The following is a 6,895-nucleotide window of genomic DNA, read 5'->3' as shown; positions in this document are numbered from 1 at the left end:
TTCTTCTCTGACGCCATCAACAGCGTATGCTCTCCTTTTAGCGGTACAGTAACCACGATTTTGCACTTGGATTTTTCGGAGAGTTCTCATTTCCTGTGTTCTGTCGTAGAGTCGGGGTTTATCATTATCTCTGCTGATTGACCCACTCATAATAGATTACAGTATTCAGTAATTTAGGGTAGGTGCCCCTTTAAATAACTTGCCAACTACTTATTCTCAACACCATTATTTTGTACCCTTGTTCTATTAAAGAGCCAACGGCCTTGCCGCAGTGGTAACACCGGTTCCCGTCAGATCACCGAAGTTAAGCGCTGTCGGTCTGGGCTAGCACTTGGATGGGTGACCAGCCAGTCTGCAGAGCGTTGTTGGCAAGCGGGGTGCACTCAGCCCTTGTAAGGCAAACCGAGGAGCTGCTTGATTGAGAAGTAGCGGCTCCGGTCTCGGAAACTGACATACGGCCGAGAGAGCGGTGTGCTGACCACATGCCCCTCCATATCCGCATCCATCGACGACTGTGGGCTGAGGCCGTTGGGCCTTCATGACCTGTTCTGGAGGAATTTAGTTTCTTGATTTTGTTCTATTAAAGCACTGTTCAGTGCATCGCATACTTACATGTATAATAGATAAAAGAAATACGTTTGTGATTTTTAACTTTGTTGTAATTTATCACTCTGATTACGAATTCTATTTCCTGCCCTTTTTTATGTCTATTGAGCATAGAGATTGATTAGCAACATTACTGAATTATAGTGTGTGTGCAACCCTTTCTACTACTCATCTATAAGATCATTTTATTAATTTCCTCACCACTGTGCGTAAGTTAAGGTGATTGTTATAAGGGGACGGGGGGGGGGGGGAGGGTTTGGGTGTTTGAGGATCTCTCATGCAAATTCATTGGAAAGCAACTATTATACACACTTCTCCACTCTGGCATCTCGCAGTTGCCATCATCGTGGCCAGTTTGGAAGCCGCCCTATTGGACGCAACTTATTTTTTTTTCAAAAGGAAAGAGGTAATGTGACTGATGCTACACAGACAGGGAATTAGACGAGGAATACAAAGACGTCTTTCAATTGAGCATTGATTTATTGACTAACGAGTTACTACTGAAGATTCTTCCTTAGAGGTGACATGACAGTTGATGGCGTTAAAATTAGGTGAAGTCATTGATATCAGGACAGAGGAGCACTTATGTTGTCGCAGAGGATTCCAACCAACATCAACCAGACAGAGTACCTAGTATCCACAGTGTGGTTGTGAAATTTCTCTCCGCGAAACTAGCTTCGCAGCAGACAAATCGAAAGTTGAACAGTAAAAAAAACTATGACTGAAGCAAAGTCAACGACTCTTTTCGTATTTCCCCAGAGTCCAGAGCGCTGCAGTTGCTTCATCTCTCAGGAAACACAGTGTGAGTTCATGCTGATGTTACAAACTTTCAGGGATGATGGAGGAAGGTAAACGTATCAATTTTCGGTAGTTGACGTTAGCCCCTAAACTATCGAGTCCAAAGCTAACATGAAAATCTCAGTTTGTTTTCCCTTAGCCTCGCGCAACTCTAAAATTAAGAGCTCAAAAATCCGAACCTTGATCACAACATACAGAATTCCGACCGAATACTCCCTATACCGTCAGATAGTTTCCCTCAGTTTATGTGCTAGTAACTTTGTCAGGTAGTCCGAAAATTCTGAGGCCACCGTACAGCAATAATGAATTCCGTTTGCCTGCAAAACTTTTACATGCTGCTATGTTTACAAATGGCGACTCCCAGCATCAATACCGAGCGAGGTGGTGCAGTGGTTCGACACTGGACTCGCATTCGGGAGGACGACGGTTCAATCACGCGTCAGGCCATCCTGATTTAGGTTTTCCGTGATTTCCCTAAATCGCTCCGGGCAAATGCCGGGATGGTTCCTTTAAGAGGGCACGGCCGACTTCCTTCCCCGTCCTTCCCTAGTCCGATGAGACCGATGACCTCGCTGTCTGGTCTCCTTCCCCAAACCAACCAACCAACCAACCCAGCATCAATGCGGGCATGGCACCGTGACACGAAGTTCTATCGTAACCATTTTAATACCCTCTGTGTCGTTTGAACAGTGTCACAGCTAGTGACAATTCTTGCCAGGAATTCCTTTTCAGTCTCGACGAGTGTCTCGTACGCAAGACTTTTCACTTCGCATGGCCCCACAGGATGAATTCCAGTGGGCAGAGATCAGTGAACGTGCTAGTCACGAAAGAGGCCATCATCTGCCTATTCTCTTTTCATGGAATGTCTGTCCCATGTGTTCACGAATCCCCAGTCCAAAGTGAGATAGGGCTCCATCGTGTTGCAGCCATTTCCGTTGACGTACAAGAAGTAGGATATGTTTCAGAAACCTGAACAGTATGTACCTGTAGTTCGAGGTCTGTGCGGGATGAATCATAGGCTGATGAAAGTGTTTCAAAGTTAGACTCAAATGGTGTTCCTGATTGAGGAGCTTTGGGTCCAGGCTAGCGGAGTTCCTCTGTAAAGGCCGAGCGGTCAGTAACAAAGGGAGGACAGAGGCGGTCACTTTTCGGGTTTCTCACCAATAGCCTCATTAAGAGTTACCAGCAGCTCGCCTGTTCTGAAGTGAGTGAATCTGGACAGGGGCAAGAATTTAAGACTTAGGAAAGGCGGACGTCATTATATAACCAGTAACGTTTAAAAAAAATGGTAAAGGAAATGCAAGCCTATCAAAATAATCACCGCAGCGTGGTGGATCTAATAAAATGTCAACCACAGTTTTATCAATAAAAACAAAAATTTTAGAAATCACAGCAAAATTGATATCATTTGTACAAAGATTTCGTATATTATGTACTAAAAGATGTAGTCACTCACGATCAATGAGTTCTTGGAGAAGGCCATAACACTACAGCTAAAATCACAACAAGCAAAATTACTCGTACAATACAGTCTCCCGTTCCTGAATACTGAATAGTTTTAAGTGTTCCATTATGTAAATGTGTGAGGAGTCTTCCACATTAACACAACAAAATCACACACTATTGCGTTTATATAGTGATTATTTCATTTATTCTAAAGAGTTGTTGTTACTTTATTAGAAGCATGTGTGCATATAGTGATTATTTCATTTATTCTAAAGAAGTTGTTGATACTTTATTAGAAGCATGTGTGCACTACACTTGTATGCACTTATTTGAGGCGAAGCGTTGACTTGAAGAATATTGCATTTGCTATCATTGGAAACATTAGCTAGTAAGTTGTTATTTAAAATGCGTGTCTAGTATATAAGATTTTTAGTACTGCTTTGGGTTCATTTCTCAATTCCCATTTCTTGTATTTATCGTAGTTCACTATTACCATTTGAGTTTACATTTTGTCAGTTTTTCGTTTCGAGATCAAGAAAGGAGCTGTGTACTCCAGAAAATGGAGTGCCAACTGGAGAAATGGGAATATTTCGAACATATCCTACTGTTTGAGTTGAATAGAGAGATAACACCGGCAGAGGCAGCAGGAACATTTTCATCGTGTATGGGGATAATGCCAATGGGCAGAACACGCCAGGAAAATGGTTTTCTCCATTTTAAGGAGGATCATTTTGACGTTAGTGATTCTCCACGTTCAGGAAGACCTTCGGGGTTTGATGAAGATCGTTTAAACGTGCTAATGATCCAGATCAGTGTACTCGGGTACTGACAAATGTGGTGATCTGTGATCATTCCACCATTAAGCGACATTGGCATGCAGTAGCGAAGGTTCAAAATTAGGGTGTACGGGTACTGCATGCTCTAAGCCAAAATCACAAACATCAGTGCGTCGACATTTGTTTATCACTGCTTGCCCATCATCAATAGACTCACGAACAAAACCGACCATTTTTGCCCTGTGTCGTTACTGGTATCTTTATGCTAACGCAATGAAAAGGAGTGAATGGTTGAGTCCAAACAAAGCAGCAACACGCCGTACAAAGATCTGTGCATCCACAAAAGATAGTGTTTTGCACCTGGTGGAACAGCGGTGGTGTGGTGTACTACGAATTGCTTCTCCGACAGCTGAAACGTCTTGTAGACGTAATCCAAGAACAACGGGGACGACTGTGCGAAGTGATGTTGCGCCTCCACAACGGCCGTCCGCGTTCTGCTGGACTGACAAAAACCAGTATACAGGAGATGCTTTCGGAAGTGATTCCGCACCCACTTCATTCACCTGATCTTGCGCCCTCAGATTATCATCTTTTACTCTTTTTCTCGAATAACTTCCCTTCCATTCCGGATGAAAATGCGCTCCGACCAGCTCTTCGCCTCAAAACCACGTGGTTTCTACAGTCGCGGAATCTAAAACTTACTTCAGCGATGGCAGACTGTTAACAACAATAATCGAGAATGTATTATTGATGACAAAGTCTCTGTTAGGTGTACGTGTTGTGTTTATTAAGCATGTAGAAAAACGATAAGGGTAGAAGCTGACGTAATGAATTTAAATTTGTGCCCAAGATGGGGCTTGAACCCGGGTCTCCTGCTTACTAAATATAGTTGTTCTGCTCTACACCACCCTGACCTTGTCCTTCACGCACCTGCTTGGACTACTGTGCCATCCCTAACACAAGCTTCAATGCAAACCTCAGCCCATCTTCTCAAACTGTGTGACATTTCAATTCATTGCTTCGGCTTCTATCCTTATCGAAGATGAAGTTGCGACTCACAAGGGGGGCCACGACGGTGAGATCCCGGATTTACTTCAAACTTTGTAGACCTTCAGTAGGCCAAAAAGCAACATAATGTGCAAATAGTAAGATGCATTTCGCTGGCAATTCCGAGATAATAGCAAGAGACTTTTTACGGGCCTGTTATGTAATTGATGTACGGTGCTGGTTGTGAGAAATCATTGTGATTTATAGATTGCGAGCTTCGCAAACGTGTTGTGGACGAAGCGACGGTTCGGATCTCGCTAACACTAATTTTTCAATCTAAATTTTTTTCTTCATAGGTCACATTATTTGTTTTATGACATTTGAGAGGTAACGTAATGAAAAAAACAACGTGCATTTTCATGAAGTTCTAGTGGATTTCGTATATTCTTTGACTATTTTCTATTTTTAATTAAATTTTCGAGGACAAGGGAAAGGCTTGGAAAGCCCTTGACAAACAGGAAGTCACCTTCAGTTTTGCAATACGAGTGTAAATGCTGTGATATTCAAAAGATTTCCAACTACGCCATTCATTTTTGCTACATTAGCAACATCTCACCGGTACGTAGGTTAACGACCAAACAGGGCCCACCTCTGTGTCTGCAGCTCGAAGCATCGAGGTGCAAAGTAGTTCCGGGTACCTTACCAAACTGCATGTATAAGGGATTTCGCAAATCACGACTAGAATATATTTTCGGGAAAACTGTGAGCGTTTCTTCGTTCACTTGTCAATAGTCATAATTATGTTTCTTCAAATACACACATCAAAAATGGTTGAAATGGCTCTGAGCACTATGGGACTTTACTTCTGAGGTCATCAGTCCCCTAGAACTTAGAACTAATTAAACCTAACTAACCTAAGGACATCACACACATCCATACCCGAGGCAGGATTCGAACCTGCGACCGTAGTGGTCGCGCGGTTCCAGACTGTAGCGCCTAGAACCGCTCGGCCAACCCGGCCGGCTACACACATCATAAAAGTTTTGCCTCACCCCAGTTCCCAGAACGCCTGAAAATAGACATTGACTGTGGTTGTTGTATCACAGACACAGTCCATTTGACTGTTCAGAGATGTCACTAAACCCGCTAAAGATGTAAACAACCACGCATGAGCAGCGCCTATTAGGCGGAGGGGGTCCGACAGCCGATCAGTCCCCGTTATTCCACCAGGAAGGAGGTTCACTGCTCGTGTTGTTTGTAGTTCAACCATGCCTAGACGGTCAATATCACGGTTCGATCGCGTCCGCATTGTTACTTTGTGCCAGAAAGGGCTCTCAGCAAGGGAAGTGTCTAGGCGTCTCGGAGTGAACCAAAGCGATGTTACAAAATTGTTAAGGCTTTCGTGGCCACTTGTTGCCAAACTGCCTATTGGCTTCTGTCTCGGGTTCTTCGGCCGACGTTCATCTAATGATTTTTCTGACGTTTCGCCAGCACGAGTGGCTGGCATTGTCAAAGCTTCATCCTCCATTGCCGGTGGTGAACTGGAGCCGAGCTCGCGGCCGCAGACTATATGTACCTGGCGCGCCAACGTCCGAGGGCTTCTCCGCGGTCATTTCCGGTGCGTTTCTCCTCTTGCTACCTGCGACGGTCGTTCGCTGCAGTACGGGAAGCCAGGATCCGTTTACCTTAAGGCTTTCCTCTTTCTTGTTGAAACTGTTCGCGTGTTTTTGGATTTCTACAGCTTCTCTGAACAGGCGCGTGTGATAGTGCTTCTCTACAGCCAGAACTTCCGTGTCGGCGAATTTTATTACGTGCTCGGTCTCATTCAGTGCGTGCTCTGCCACGGCCGATTTCTGCACCTGCCCCAACCTGCAATGTTGCTTATGCTCTTTGATCCTGGTGTTAATGGATCGTCCAGTCATTCCGACATAAACTTTTTCGCATGTGCAAGGTATACGGTATATTCCCGACATTGCAAGTGGGTCTCTTTTCTCCTTCGCCGATCTAAGACACTCTTTGATCGTCCTTGTCGGTTTGAAAATCGTCTTTAGGCCGTGTTTGCGCAATATACGGCCGATTCTGTCCGTCACTCTGGGAATGTATGGCAGAAAGGCTGTACCCGGCATTTCTTTTTCTGGTTCCTTACTTCGCCGAGTGTTTGGCTCTGTTACACTTCTAATGTAATTTGTGGAGTACCCGTGGTCCTCAGAACAGTTGCCAGGTGTTGCATTTCTCGTTTGAGGTTGTTCGGGAATGGAGGAGATACAGAGAGACAAATGGCT

The 6,895-nt window shown here is 44.3% G+C and overlaps 1 pseudogene; it reads left to right on the top strand.

Annotated features, from left to right (window-relative positions):
• The first annotated feature begins 253 nt into the window (after positions 1-253).
• Positions 254-371, top strand: LOC126102511 (5S ribosomal RNA; annotated as a pseudogene).
• Positions 372-6,895: the final 6,524 nt, after the last annotated feature.

Source organism: Schistocerca cancellata, chromosome 9 (assembly GCF_023864275.1).
Source record: "Schistocerca cancellata isolate TAMUIC-IGC-003103 chromosome 9, iqSchCanc2.1, whole genome shotgun sequence".
Taxonomy (NCBI): Eukaryota; Metazoa; Arthropoda; class Insecta; order Orthoptera; family Acrididae; genus Schistocerca; species Schistocerca cancellata.
This window is presented reverse-complemented; position numbering and strand designations above follow the sequence as displayed.